Source organism: Herpailurus yagouaroundi, unplaced genomic scaffold, assembly GCF_014898765.1.
Source record: "Herpailurus yagouaroundi ecotype Mexico unplaced genomic scaffold, PumYag 28, whole genome shotgun sequence".
In the NCBI taxonomy this organism is placed as follows: Eukaryota; Metazoa; Chordata; class Mammalia; order Carnivora; family Felidae; genus Herpailurus; species Herpailurus yagouaroundi.
In genome coordinates, this window is record NW_024412376.1 from 64,022,987 (window position 1) to 64,039,019 (window position 16,033).

Here is a 16,033-nt window from a genome sequence, read left to right on the forward strand (position 1 = left end):
TATGTATCAGTGCATCTCAATCCTATAAGATTTATGGTCTGGATGACAAAAAAAGGACATGAATTCTCAGTGGGTTACTTACTCCCAAAAGAAGAATAAGAGAAAGAGGCTGGGATGTGCCCCCTCAACTTCTCTAGACCCATCAATCAGATTAAGTCTTTATCAATTATTTACTGCTGTTTAAAAGTCACCTGAAAGCTTAGTGTCTTAAAAGGACAAAAATTTTATCTGTTCACAGTACCATGGGTTGTGCTTGCTTCAGCAGGCACTAGAATTGGAACAATAAAGAGAAAGTTAGCATAGCCCCTGTGCAAAATAACGTGCAAATTCATGAAGCGTTCCATGTTGTTAAGGGGTCAAATCATCAAGAAGATATAATAATTGTAAATATAGGCACTGAATATCAGAGCACCAGAATATATTAAGCAAATAGTAACAATTCTGTAGGGAGAAGTTGACAACAATATAATAATAGTAGGAGACTTCAATACCTCACTTTCAGCAGTGGATAGTTCAGCCAGAGAGAATATCAACAAGAAAATGTTGAACTTGAACCGTACATTGGACCAAATGGACCTAACAGACATATACAGAATGTTCTGTCCATGAGCAGCAGAATATGCATTCTTCTCAAGTGCACACAGAACCTTCTCCAAGATAGATCAGATGATAGGCCACAAAGCAAGTCTTAGCAAATTAAGAAGACTGAAATCATACCAAGTGTTTTCCAACCACAATAGTATAACTAGAAATCAACAAGAGGAAAGTTGGAAAATTTATAATCATGTGGAAACTAAACAACATACTCCTGAACAGTCCATGGGTCAAAGAAGAAATAAAAAGTAAATTAAAAAAAATGTCAAAACAAATGAGAATGGGATGCTACACGAGCAATTCTGAGAGGAAAGTTTATAGTGATAAATGCACACATACATGCTAAGAAAATAGAAAGATCACAAATAAACAACCTAACTTTATACCTCCAGGAACTAGAAAAAGAAGAACAAACTAAGCCCACAGTGAAGGAAAGTAAACATTAGAGCAGAAATAAATAAAATACAGACCAGAAAAACACTAGAAAAGACCACTGAAACTAAGCCGGTTTTTTAAAAAAGGTAAACAAAATTGACAAAACTTTAGCCACACCAACTAAGAGAAAAAAAAGAGAGAAACTCAAGTGAATAAAATCTTAAATGAAAGAGGAGACATTACCCCTGGGATTACAGAAATACATGGTATCATAAGAGACTACTATGAGCAATTGTAGACCAAAAAAAAAAGATAAGCCAGAAGAAATGGGTAAGTTCCTAGAAACATACAACCTACCAAGCCTGAATCAGGAAAAATAGAAAATCTTAACAGACCAGGATGCCCGGGTAGCTCAGTCAGTTAAGCATCTGTATCTTGGTTTCAGCTCAGGTCATGATCTTATGGTTCGTGGAATCGAACCCCTTGTTGGGTTCCTTGATGACAGCACAGAGCCTGCATGGGATTCTCTCTCTCTCTGCCCTTCCCCTGCTGGCTCATACACACATTCACTCTCTCAAAATAAATAAAGAAACTTAAAAAAAAAAAAAAGAAAACCTTAACAGACCAATAATAAGCAAGAAGATTGAATTAGTAATCAACAACCTCCCAACACTGGAAAGCCCAGGAGCAGACAGCTTCTCTGGTAAATTATATCACATATTAAAAGAATAATTAACAACAACTCTTTTCAGATTCTTCCAAAAAAATTGAAAAGGCATGAGCATTTTCATTCTTCTTTATTTTATGAGGCCAGCATTACCTTTATACCAAAAACCAGATAAGTATACTACAAACAACAACAACAACAACAACAAATTAATACAACAGCAAAACCCTATAGAACAATATCCCTGATGAATATAAATACAAAAACTCTTAACAAAATATTAGTGAACTAAATTCAACAGCACATTAAGTGCTTTATCCCTGGGATGCAAGGATGGGTCAACACACACAAATCAATAAATGTGATAAACTGCATTAATAGAATAAAAGATAAAAGCCATGTGTTTAATTCAATATATGTGGAAAAAGCATTGACAACACACAAAATCTTTCATGACAAAAACTTTCAACAAATTGGGTATACAAGAAACACACCTTAAAAGCCATATATGACAGACCCACAGCTAACATCATACTCAATGGTGGAAGATTGAAAGCTTTTTCTCCAAAATCAAGAACAAGATCAGGGTGCCCACTCTCATTTGATAGTACTGGAAGTCCACCAAATAAAACTCATCCAAGTAGGAAAGGAAGAAGTAAAACTGTCATTATTTGCAGATGATAAACTTTACGTGTATGAAATCCTGAAAATGCAACCAAAAACTGCTAGAACTAATCAATGAAATCAGTAAAGTTTCAGGATATAAAATGGACGTACAGAAATCAATTGTGCTTCCACCTACTAATAACAAAATGTCTGAAAAAGAAGTAAAGAAAACCATCCCATTCACAATAGCATCAAAAATCATAAAATACTAAATAAAAATACATAAAAAAACTATAAAACTTTGATGAAAGAAATGAAGAAGACACACCTAGAAAGGTCTTGTGTTTATGGATAAGAAGAATTAAAATTGTTAAAATGTCCATACTACCCAAAGCCATCTAGAGATTCAATGCAATCCCTATCAAAATTCCAATGACATTTTTCACAGAAATAGGAAAAACAATCCTAAAATTTGTATGAAATCAGAATAGACCCCAAAGAGCCAAAAGAACAAATCTTCAGTCATTGTACTTCCTGAATTCAAACTATACTACAAAGCTGTGGTAATTGAAACAGAATGATATTGGCATAAAAATAGAAACATGGACCAATGGAACAAAATACCCCAGAAATGAATCCCCACATATACTGTCAACTAATATTTGATATGGAAGCCAGGAGCACTCAATGGGGAAAGGATAATCCCTTCAACATGGTGCTAAGAAAATTCGATAATTACATGCAGAAAAATGAAATTGGATCCCTATCATTCACCACTCACAACAATTAACTTGAAATCATTTAAAGACTTAAATGTAAGACCTCTTAGAAGAATACTCCTAGAAGAAAACATTGGGAAGAATCTCCTTGACATTGGTCTTGACAATAATTTTTTGGATGTGACACCCAAATTTCAAGCAACAAAAGCAAAAGTCACTAAGTAGGACTATATCAAACTAACAAAGAAACAACAAAAAGCAAAAATCAACAAGATGAAAAGTCAGCCTTTGAAACAGGAAAAAATATTTGCAAATGACATATAGATAAGTTCTTAATATCCAAAATATATAAAGAACTCATACAACTTAACAATAAAACCAAACAAACCAATTAAAAATGGGCACAGAAATGAGTAGCCATTTTTCCAAAAAAGATATCCAAATGGCCAATATATACATGAAAAGATGCTCAACATCAGGGAAATGCAAATACAAACCACAATTTAAGGTATCATTTCACATCTGTTAAAGTGGCTATCATCTAGAAGGCAAGGGATAACAAGAGTTAATGAAGATGGAGAAAAGGAAATCAGTGCACCATTGGTGGGACTATAAATTGGAGTAACAACTATGTAAAACAGTGTGGAAGTTCTTAAAAAAATTAAAAATACAACTATCATATGATCCAGCAATCCCACTTCTGCATATGCATCCAAGGGAAATGAACACAGGATTCTGAAAAGATCTCTGCACTCCCATGTTTTTTGCAGCATTATTCACAATAGCCAAAATATGGAAACAATCTAAGTGTCTGTCAGTAGATGAATGGATAGGGAAGTTGTAGAATACATATACAATTGGAATATTATTCAGCCATGGGAAAGAAAGAAATCCTGCCATTTGTAGTCTGACATGGATGGACTTTGTGCTTAATGAAGTAAGCCAGACAGAGAAAGACAAATATTGTATGATATTACTTATCTGTGGAATCAAAAAAGCCAAGCTTGTAGAAATAGAGTAGAATGGTGGTTACTGGGGGCTGGTGTGTAGGGGAATTGGGGAGATGTCATTAAAGGACATAGACTTGCACTTAGAAAATGAATAGGTTCTGGACATCTAATGCACAGCATAGTGATTATAGTCAACAATATCATATTATACACTTCAAAATTGCTAAGAAACTCTATCTTAAATGTTCTCACCACAAAAAAGAAATGACAATTTTGTGACATGATAGAGGTATAAGTTTAAGCTGTGGTGGTAATCATAATGTAATATATAAATGTATCAATTCAACACAGTGTACACCTTAAATTTACACAATGCTATATGTAACTTACATCTCAGTTTAAAAAATACCATGGGACATCCACTTGCACTGGACCCAGTGGGGCATCTTTCTGCTGGTCTTGTCTGGGTCACACATGTAGCTGCAGTCATCTGCAGCTTGACTGGGGCTAGATGATCTAAACTGAGCACTGTTACACATTTGGTGGTTGGCTTTGGCTATTGATTGGGCCTTTCTCTCATGTGTTCTCTCTTTGTTAAGAAGTGTAGCCTTAACAAATACTGGGCTTCATTATGTAGTGGCAACATACAAGGGGCTAGAGAAGAAGCTACAAGGCCACTCAAGGCTGAGAGGTTCAGAAGCCACAACCCATCACTTGCACGGCGCCCTATCGGCAAAAGCAAATTATAAGGCCAACTAAGATTGAAGGGGCAGAGAAATTAATTGCACCTCTGGGTGGAAGAAGTGGCTAAGTCACATTATAAAGGGTCTGGGGAGAGAGAAATTATTGAGAACACTTTTTTAAAGTTGAGACAGAGAGAGAGAGAGAGAGAGACAGAAAGAGAGAGAAAGAGAGAGAGACAGCAAGAGCAGGGGAGGGGCACAAGGAGAGGGAGAGGGAGAGAATCCCAAGACTCTGTGCTGTCAGTGTAGAGCTCCACATGGGGCTGTCTCATAAACCATGAGATCACAACCTGAGCCAAAGCCAAGAGTTAGACACCCAGAGACCACTTTTAAAACAATCTTCCCCAGGAGCCACATATGAGTGAAAACATACTGGGTGTTGTATGGAAACCAATTTGACAATAAATTATATTTAATATAAAAAAGCAAAAACAACAAAAAAGATATAATAGACAAATAAATATTGTGTGTATTTAAAAAAAAAAAAACCCACAGGGGCGCCTGGGTGGCGCAGTCGGTTAAGCGTCCGGCTTCAGCCAGGTCACGATCTCGCAGTCCGTGAGTTCGAGCCCCGCATCAGGCTCTGGGCTGATGGCTCAGAGCCTGGAGCCTGTTTCCGATTCTATGTCTCCCTCTCTCTGCCCCTCCCCTGTTCATGCTCTGTCTCTCTCTGTCCCAAAAATAAATAAATGTTGAAAAAAAAATTTTTTTAAAAATAAAAATAAAAATAAAAATAAAAAAAACCCCACAGTCTTCCCCGATGTCTACCTCCTTTCTTGACACACATGAGGAAAAGGGCAGAGAGAGGCCAGCAGTGAGATGGGAATTGATAAAGTGCAGGAGTGAGGGAGAAGTGTCTATTCTTCCCACTCATCCCACAAACTGGTGATACTTTAACATGCAAGATTCCTATCAACCTAGGGGTAGCAATTTCAGACATTTGCAGAAAGTAACATTTAACTCTAATAAATAACATTCTCTGCTTATAACTGAATCTTTTAACCATTAAAAACATAATCAGTAAATATATTGAATAGTGATTCTCGATTATAAATATAAAAGTCTTGGCATATTTTTATTTATGTATTTATTTTAAGAGAGAGGACACACACAAGTAGGGGAGATGGGGCAGAGAGAGAGAGAGAGAGACAGACAGACAGACAGACATACAGCCTGATGTGGGGCTCAATCCCATGAGACCCTGGGATCATAATCTGAGCCCAAATCAAGTGTGGATGCTCAACTGACTGAGCCACCCAGGCACCCCAAAGACTTGGCATTATTTTTTAAAAATCTTTAATGTTTATTTTTTTTTTTTTTTAATTTTTTTTCCAACGTTTATTTATTTTCGGGACAGAGAGAGACAGAGCATGAACAGGGGAGGGGCAGAGAGAGGGAGACATAGCATCGGAAACAGGCTCCAGGCTCTGAGCCATCAGCCCAGAGCCTGACGCGGGGCTCAAACTCACGGACCGCGAGATCGTGACCTGGCTGAAGCCGGACGCTTAACCGACTGCGCCACCCAGGCGCCCCAATGTTTATTTATTTTTGAGAGAGAGATGGAGTGCAAGCAGGGGAGGGGCAGAGAGACAGGGAGACACAGAATCCAAAGCAGGCTCCAGGCTCCGAGCTGTCAGCACAGAGCCTGACATGGGGCTCGAACTCATGGACCACGAGATCATGACCTAAGCTGAAGTTGGACACTTAACCGACTGAACCACCCAGGTGCCCCAAAGCCTTGGCATTATTAAAGAAAGTTTAATTAAAGAAAGTTTAAACAGTTTTCTTCTGATGTCAACAGAAAGTCCATGAATGTACTGGGTAGTGAGCTGAGGTTCCCACACTACAAAGTTTATTGTTAAACACTGGCATAATTAAGGATAATTTCAAACTCAGTTTGTCTTTTTAGGGCTTTACAAACTGGAGAGATTTTTTCCATATTTATGGTTTAATTAATGGCATCATATCAAGGGAGGGGGGGGGAGATGGATATTTCTAATCATGATTCATTTTGCTTCTGTGACCACAGGACCTAACAGTTTCTTATTAATAAGAAAGGCTGTTAACCCTTCACAACCCCATGGATTTGGGTGCTGATGAGTGAAAGGAAACAACACCTGCATCATTGGCAGTGTCTAGTGATACAGGGGAGTCAGGACAGGTGGAGGTAGTGTTAGTGAGGGCAGGCTGTAAGTGCACATTATAGAATCCAATGCCTCTGTGGTTGCCAGGAAGTTTGTTCAACAACTGCTCCAAATGCTTCCCTTTGGGAAAGTCCAAAATTCATGGGGCAAAACTGGACCAGGGTTTGAAACAAGCCTGTCTTGAATGGCCAGGCCTTGCTTTCATGGACTCTTTGATATTAAGCCTTGGTTGTTATGTGGTTTGGTCACAGAGGGAAAGTGGCTGATGCCATCTCCCTCTGTATGGTTTCACCTTCTCGTTCTGAATCAGGGCAAACTGTAAGATGGAAAAACAGCCCAAGAGGGGAAATGGAAAAGTTGGCTGCCTTACACCCTTTCTGCCCTCCCTCCGCCGGGGCTTTCCTGGAGCTGAGTTCCAGCTCAGCTCGTAGGGAACAAGAGAAAAAGAGACATGTCCAAAAGGAGATGATGGTATTTGGGGAATTGTTTATATGCAGGAATGTCCCAGAAAGATTATCTCCACTTATAGTTTCTCTTCCTTTTCACTTATGGCAACAATGGGCAATGAATCTCCTTCTCTCTCTTTCCCTTTCTTCCTGCCTTCATCTCTACTTTCCTTTCCTCTCTTTTTCTTCCTTTCTTTAAAATTTTTCATTACTATTTATGTGAAACTTGGTCAGAATGACCATGATTGAATGTAACAGGCATCTATATAGCTCAGGGACATTCATAAAAGCTGTTACAACAATGAAAGTGGCCAGAAGTGTGACTCAGAATACCTTCTTAAGGAAAAAAAAAGAATATTTTCTTAAGGATGCAAGGGAGTCTGAATTTTGCATATCTTTTATTCGGGGTTTGTATATGCATACATACACATAATCTTTTTAAGAAATTTTTCAGAGTCTCAGAGCATCATAGCAAGACTGGGTCCTCAGAAAAATTAGTATTTTGATATGTTGCGTTTTATATCTTTACTAGAGTTATATCTGATATTCAGTCTGCCTTGTAGAAAGCTTGTAGTACAGTGGAAAAATTTTGCTTCTTACTTATAACATGATCTTCAGCCAATGGGAGATTATAATAACTGCCTTTGACTTAGGAAACACTTTCCTTCTGAGCTGAAGTTGATATAACACATCTGTATCCAAATAGGTGTAGAGAGAAAACTGGCCCCAGTATATAAAGCTGAGGGAAGGCTTCATTTGTCATACAGAAGACTCCCAATTGACTAGATTATCCTTACACATGAACTCAGAATTGCTGACAATTGGCCACGCTGGCATATAATTCAGCAGCAAGATAATGAAGTAGTAGTTTTATGGATTTTGTGTTCACCTTGTAGAGTTATTTTCTAGTAATATTTTAGAAAGGTACAGTGCACCTCACACCTGTCAGAGTGTCTAAAGTTAACAATACAAGAAACAACAGGTGTTGGTGAGGATGCAGAGAAAGGGGAACCCTCTTGCACTGTTGGTGCAAATGGATGCAGCCACTCTGGAGAACAGTATGGAGATTCCTCAAGAAACTAAAAAAGAACTACCCTACAATCTAGCAATTGCACTATTAGGTATTTACCCAAAGGATAAAAAAATACAGATTTGAAGAGGTACATGCACCCCGATATTTATAGCAGCATTATCAACAATAGCCAAACTACGTAGAGAGCCCAAATGTCTATCAACTGATGAATGGATAAAGAAAATGTGGTATATATATACACAATGGAATATTACTGAGCTATCAAAAAGAATGAAATCTTGCCATTTGCAATGACATGGGTGGAGCTCGAATCTATTATGCTAAGAAAATAAGTCAGTCAGAGAAAGACAAATACCATATGATTTCACTTACATGTGGAATTTAAGAAACAAAACAGATGAACATATGGGAAGGGGTGGGGGAAAGAAGAGAGGGAAACAAACCACAATAGACTCTTTTCAAAATGTTTATTTTTGAGAGAGCACAAGTGGGGAGGGGCAGAGAGAAGAGTACAGAGGATCTGTAGTGGGCTTTGTGCTGACAGTTGTGAGCCTGATGTGGGGCTCAATCTCAGGAACCGTGAGATCATGACCTGAGCTGAAGTCAGGCTTGACTGACTGAGCCACCTTGGTGCCCCAATGGATTCTTAATGATAGAGAACAAACTATGTGTTGACAGAGGGAGGTAGGTGGGAGATGGGCTATATGGGTGATAGGTACTAAGGAGGACACTTGTGATGAGCACTGGGTGTTGTATGTAAGTCATGAATCACTGAATTCTGCTCCTGAAACCAGTATTGCACTGTATGTTAACTAAAATTTAAATTTAAAAATAAGGGAAAAAAAGAAAAAAAAGAAAGGTACAGTACAAATTCACCAAAATCCTTATCTTCCTATATCAGGCAAAGTATCCTATACTCTTGAGTCTCTGGAATGAGTATTTCTCTAATCTCAGCCCAGAGAGGTTCCATTCTTATCCTCCTTTATGGATGAAGAACCTAAGGCAAGGAAAGGACAACCACCTTGTTCAAACTCATGCACTGCTAAGTGGTAAAACCAGGACTTGAACCCATTAGTCTTCCTTTAGTCCCACGACATTGTCCTGCATTTGTACATTGATATCAAGTTCAGTTATGGAGGAAATTCTATTTAACCCATACAGCAAGCTGCTAAATTTTTAATGCAAGTGTATTAAAATACTTCATGTTGAGAGGTAGGTGAAAATGTTTATTAAATAGAACAAATCCCACTGTAATTGTGTTGAATATGCCAATTCCTTATGTCAAAATCTCCAGTGATTCCTTATTGACCCATAGCTAAGTGATTAATTGAAGAAGTCAGTTAAAAGGCGGAATCACAGAAAATACTGTTAACACACCTTAATAGTTTATACTTGCTGTGAAGCATGGGCAGCCACATGCAATATAGGGCCAGGGCCTAGTCCTCTGGTGGAGATCAGAAGTGCCTCCTTACTTACACTACATGCAGGCTGCACCACCTTATGATCTGAACTTTCAGTTTCTTTAAAGTGGAATAAGACCTGGGGTGCCTGGGGCTCAGTCGGTTGAGCGACCCACTTTAGCTCAGGTCATGATCTCATGGTTCGTGGGTTCAAGCCTCGTGTTGGGCTCTGTGCTGACAGCTCAGAGCCCGGAGACTGCTTCAGATTCTGTATCTCCCTCTCTCTCTGCCCCTCCCCTGCTCACACTCTGTCTCTCTCCCTCTCACAAATAAATAAACATTAAAAAAAATTAAAGTGGACGAAGACCTGAATGATATCTGGAGCATCCTGAGCCCAGAATGCTTCTGGAGTTTTATATATTTTCTCCATTTTAAAAAAATAACTTTTCCATCCATAAATAATTTAATATAAATTTATATAATTATATATATATACAAATTCATTTTAAGTACTCACTTTTATCAATTTTTCTTTTTTAAATGTTTATTTATTTCCTTTGAAAGAGAGAGTGAGCAAGGGAGGGACAGAGAGAGAGAGGGAGAGAGAAAATCCCAAGCAGGCTCTGCACTGTCAGTGCAGAGCTGGACTCAGGACTGAATTCACAAACCGTGAGATCATGACCTGAGCTGAAATCAAGAGTCAGATGCCCAACCAAGCCACTCAGGAGCCCCAACAACTTCTTAACTTACACATTTTATTCTGTGTTTCTACAACATCCTCAAACTGTACTATTTCTTGCGTTCTGAAATGAGCTTGCTTGCCTCAGCTTATTTACCTCTGCTATTTTTCATCTGGAATGTCCTTTTCACCAACATGTCTTCCTGCTGAAAACCTACCTATCCTTCAGAGAGAAGGATTGCCAACCAACAAAGCAGTATATACAGCATAAATCCACATCTACACCACTTACTTTCCCAAAGGATATCCAAATGACTTGAAAGAATTCGAAATAAATATAAAACAACAACTGAAAGAATAAGGCCACTAGGGAATAGATATATTCAAGTAATTGGGTTGATCTCTTATCTCAGCAGAGTTCTTAATTTGGTTCTCAGCTTTTCTTAATTTAAAATGCAAAAGAACTATATAATTTTTATCTAATAAAAGAAAGGAAGCTTGTTTACCTTCAAAGATTCATTCGTGATACAAAATTCAAACCATGTGTAACTAACTACATATTACCGTTTTTAGTAAATGGGTACAGAAGAGAAGGCTCCAGAGACAGGGCACTTGTTTGCTTTGCTGAGGTAAACTCATGGGTCCTTGTCAGAAGTCCCTGGAAGATTTTCATAATATACCCAGGCTCTTTCTCTGAGAACTTTCTGATGGATTATATCATGCTAGCACTGTTGGGAACTTCAGAGACTGTAGGGTATCATTGAAAGTGAATTCACTTCAAGGGACATTGATCCTGCTCCACCACTCAACAGCTGACTGATCTTGTCAAGTTATTTAACCTTTCTGATTTTTCACTTCTTCATCTGTAAAATGAGTATAATAACTGGAAAAATATAACTGAAAAGTACTTACCATAGTGCTTGACACATATTAGGTGTCAATAAAAGGTATCATTATTATTACTAGTATTCTGAAAAAACTAAAAACAGCCAAAACAAAACAAAACAAAAAAACCCAAACCGACAAAACAACAACAAAATCTCTTCCTCTTCTCTGGTATTCTTTCCTCTGATTTAAAAATGCACAGGTCTGCTCAGTCCTGGGGAAACCTTTGTTCAACTACAATGTGCCTTTAATCTACCATTTTATCTCCTCCCTGACTTTTAACACCTTTTCCTTACCATTTGCCATTTCATTAACACTTCAAAATTTAGCTCTTCTGAAACTTCATCTTCGCTCTGTTGAAACTTCAAGATCCTCAGTGACTCAGTGTCACACTGTGTAGCATTGGGCAATTTTAAGATTTCCCCTCCCTTGACACACACTACTTGTCCTTTTACTCTTCTGTTTCTTCTTCATTCTTCAGCTGATTTGTCCTACCTCAACTCTGTCCCAATGGTGGCAACTGCCCAAGTTGTCCCAGACCTTTGCTTTACATAATCTCTACTCTCACTAAGGAATCTTATCAACAAGTATCTTTATGTAGATGCTTTCTAAATCTTTCTCTCTACATTAGATCATTTTCCCATATTACAGTTGCAAAACTGCTCACCCACCATTTGAACGTCTAATGTCTAATAGGCATCTCAGACTCAATGTACTAAAGTCCATCATCTTGCCCAAATATAATCTCCCTGTGCAAGTTTTAAACCTTTAAATCATCTTTGATTCCTCCTTATCTCCCCACATCACATCAGACATGGAAACCTGTCAATTCTTCCTTTCTCATGTAACTCAATGTGTCAATTCTTTATCATCCCTCCTCCACCGCCACTACTATCTATTATCACTCTGTTTTTGGATTGTAATTTTCTCAACTAGTTTTTTTTCAATCTTAATCTATCCTGCATACCATTATCAAGTTAATATTCTTTAAAAAAAAAACTGCTCTCATTAAACACATCAAATAACTTCCCACCTCACAAAATACACGATTCCCTAAATTTTAAGGAGTAGGTGACCTATCTTGTATTCCAGGTTGGAATTTCTAAAATTGCATTTAATTTGCCTTTTTAGACTTACCTACAACTAATTCTTAACATTAATGATTATTAAAATAAAAATATGGGGCGCCTGGGTGGCGCAGTCGGTTAAGCGTCCGACTTCAGCCAGGTCACGATCTCGCGGTCCGTGAGTTCGAGCCCCGCGTCGGGCTCTGGGCTGATGGCTCAGAGCCTGGAGCCTGTTTCCGATTCTGTGTCTCCCTCTCTCTCTGCCCCTCCCCCGTTCATGCTCTGTCTCTCTCTGTCCCAAAAATAAATAAACGTTGAAAAAAAAATGTTTAATAAATAAAATAAATAAATAAAATAAAATAAAAATAGCCTAATTACAATTCCTAAAAGCCCATGACGTTTTTGGACTCCAGCATTTATTCCCTGTCTTTCCTTGCCATCTTCACTTAAAAAAAACAAAATAAAACAAAACAAAACACCCAAAAAACAAAACTAATTCTGTGATTTTTTCTGGCATATCAACTCTTACCTCAATATCAATCCATTTGTTTGCCAAGGTTCTATGTCCAACCTGTGGAGAACAGCATATGACCCAAGCTTGTTCAATGTGCCAAATCTTCCTTGACCATAATAATTGTTTCAGGAATGGTTATATGACCTGTGTATGTACAATTAGAATGAATCCTAGGGCTGTGAGGGCGTTCCTGAGAAAAGAGTCAGGATAGGATTGACTCGGCTGCAGTAACAAATATCAAATCTCAATGGTTTATTTCTAGCTGATGTCAGTTTAATGTGGGGGGGGAGGCTCCCCTTCAGGGTACCCCTCCAAGTGGTAGCTAAGTGATCTAGCATCCTGTATACTGTCATTTTAAGCAAGTGATGGCAAACAAAAGGGGAGGAGAACATGGTTAGTTGTGGATTTTGTATGGCTAGGTTTGCTTTATATCCAGTGGCCTAAACTCAGTAAAATAGTTTCAACCGAGCTCCAAAATAGGTGGAAAATATTGTCCTTCTATGTGTCAGGGAAGAAGAAAGTGAAATAAGATTTGATAAACACACAGGACTCTTTCTGCCATGTGAGGAAGGGTATGAGCGAAAGTTAAATTATAGAGTCACTTAAAGATGCATAAAATGTCAGGACTAATCTTTTTTCCATAAAAAAAGTTAATATAAAATTTTCCAAAGTGTATAATACACCTAGAAATAGTTGCAGATGTGCCTGTGCCCACCCAGAGGACCCAGTGCTTCAACTCCCAGGAATGTAAAATGCACTGAGGTAGAATTCTGGTCCTATTTCCTTATTTTTTCTTTCATTCAGCAATCTGCCTCACTGTGGATTGCCTATAGAAGGGAGGCACCCAAGAGAGAAGTACAGATGAGAAAGGGGAGAATGAAAAAGAGCAGAGAGAGAGAGAAGAGAGGGGCACATCTAAAGAGAAAGAAGAGGAGAGGAGTAGGGAGAAAAAGAAGACAAGTAGTGGTAAGACCCATGGCATTTGTGCTTTGAATTTTTAGTACATTATCTAAAAACTCAAAGAGCATTAATTCTGCATTTCTTGCAAAGAGATTTTGGCCTCACACATACGAAGAAGTGTGACTGATTCTGCTTATGTATAAAGTAATAGAAAAAATATATATTGGCCACTGTCTCCAGTTCCTGGCACAGATCTCCTAAATCCCTTGGAATTGCCTGGATGATAGGAAGGTGTAATTTTTTTTTCAATATATGAAATTTATTGTCAAATTGGTTTCCATACAACACCCAGTGCTCATCCCAAAAGGTGCCCTCCTCAATACCCATCACCCACCCTCCTCTCCCTCCCACCCCCCATCAACCCTCAGTTTGTTCTCAGTTTTTAAGAGTCTCTTATGCTTTGGCTCTCTCCCACTCTAACCTCTTTTTTTTTTTTCCTTCCCCTCCTCCATGGGTTTCTGTTAATTTTCTCAGGATCCACATAAGAGTGAAAACATATGGTATCTGTCTTTCTCTGTATGGCTTACTTCAATCCCAATCAAAATTGCACCAGCATTCTTCTCGAAACTAGAACAAGCAATTCTAAAATTCATATAGAACCACAAAAGGCCCCGAATAGCCAAAGTAATTTTGAAGAGGAAGACCAAAGCAGGAGGCATCACAATCCCAGACTTTAGCCTCTACTACAAAGCTGTAATCATCAAGACAGCATGGTATTGGCACAAAAACAGACACATAGACCAATGGAAGAGAATAGAAACCCCAGAACTAGACCCACAAACATATGGCCAACTCATCTTTGACAAAGCAGGAAAGAACATCCAATGGAAAAAAAGACAGTCTCTTTAACAAATAGTGCTGGGAGAACTGGACAGCAACATGCAGAAGGTTGAAACTAGACCACTTTCTCACACCATTCACAAAAATAAACTCAAAATGGATAAAGGACCTGAATGTGAGACAGGAAACCATCCAAACCCTAGAGGAGAAAGCAGGAAAAGACCTCTCTGACCTCAGCCGTAGCAATCGCTTACTCGACACATCCCCAAAGGCAAGGGAATTAAAAGCAAAAAAGGTGTAATTAAAAAAAAAATATTTATTGATTTATTTTGAGAGAGAGAGGGAGAGAGAGACAAAGAATGTTCACTGCAGAGCCTGACACAGAGCTCGATCTGACAAATAATGAGATTATGACCTGAGCCAAAATCAAGAATCAGTTGCTCAACCGAGCCACCCAGGAGCCCCAGGAATATCTTATGTTTTAATGAGGTGACTCCTGATGGGATCTTGGATGGGGGCTGGTTACCAGAAAGACCAAACCAGGATCAGAAGCTTAGAACTTTTAGCCCCATTCCCCATTATCCGGAGACGGGAGAGGGGTTGGAAATGGAGTTAATGATAGATCAGGCTTCCATGAAGGAAGTACGAGGTGTAGGGATGTGTCACCGGGTTTGGTAACCAAACCCGGTAACACATCTGCATACCAGGTGGGTAACTCCATGGGGACAGAAGCTCCTGTATTCAGGACCCTTCCAGATCGTATGTACCCTATCTAACTCTCATCTGGTTGTTCATCTGTATCCTTTATGACATTCTTTATTATATAATAATTATATAATTATTATTACATAATAACCTGGAAAGTGTGTTTCATTAAATTCTGTGGGCTGTTCTAGGAAATGACTGTATTCAAGGAGAAAGGTCATCAGAACCTGTGATTTGTAGCCAAGCTGGTAGGTAACCTGGGGCCTACAATTTGTGGTTGGTGTCTGAAGTGGGGTGGGGCAGTCTTGTGGGATGGAACCCTTCACCTGTGGGTCCTGGGCTAACTTAAGTTAGTGTCAGAACTGAATTGAAATGTAGGACACCAGGTATTATCTCATAAGATTGCTTGGGGGGAAAAATCTTTACACATTTGGTGACCAGAAGTGTCAGATGTGAAGTGTTCGGTGTGAGTAGTACAGAAGAGACACGAGACACACAGGAAGACTATAGTGTTCCCCTTTACATTATAGAAATAGACCTCCACCTTTGTGAAATGATTGGAACGACTCCAAGGCATGTCCCTGATAGAAACATAATCTCCCTCCTTGGCTCCTTTCAAGACATCCTGGCTTCGTCAGTGTCTACAATTGCCTGCCATGGTGTCTTCCCTTTGGTTTAGGCTTTTGAGAAAATGAATGTGTATCTGAGATAATATTTTTTGAACTATTTTGCCTTTTGCATCCCTGTGTACAGACCACTCCACCAA

At 38.7% G+C, this 16,033-nt stretch overlaps 1 pseudogene; it reads left to right on the forward strand.

Moving 5' to 3' along the window:
• The first annotated feature begins 251 nt into the window (after positions 1-251).
• On the forward strand, positions 252-350 carry LOC121040317 (uncharacterized; annotated as a pseudogene).
• The last annotated feature ends 15,683 nt before the right edge of the window (positions 351-16,033 follow it).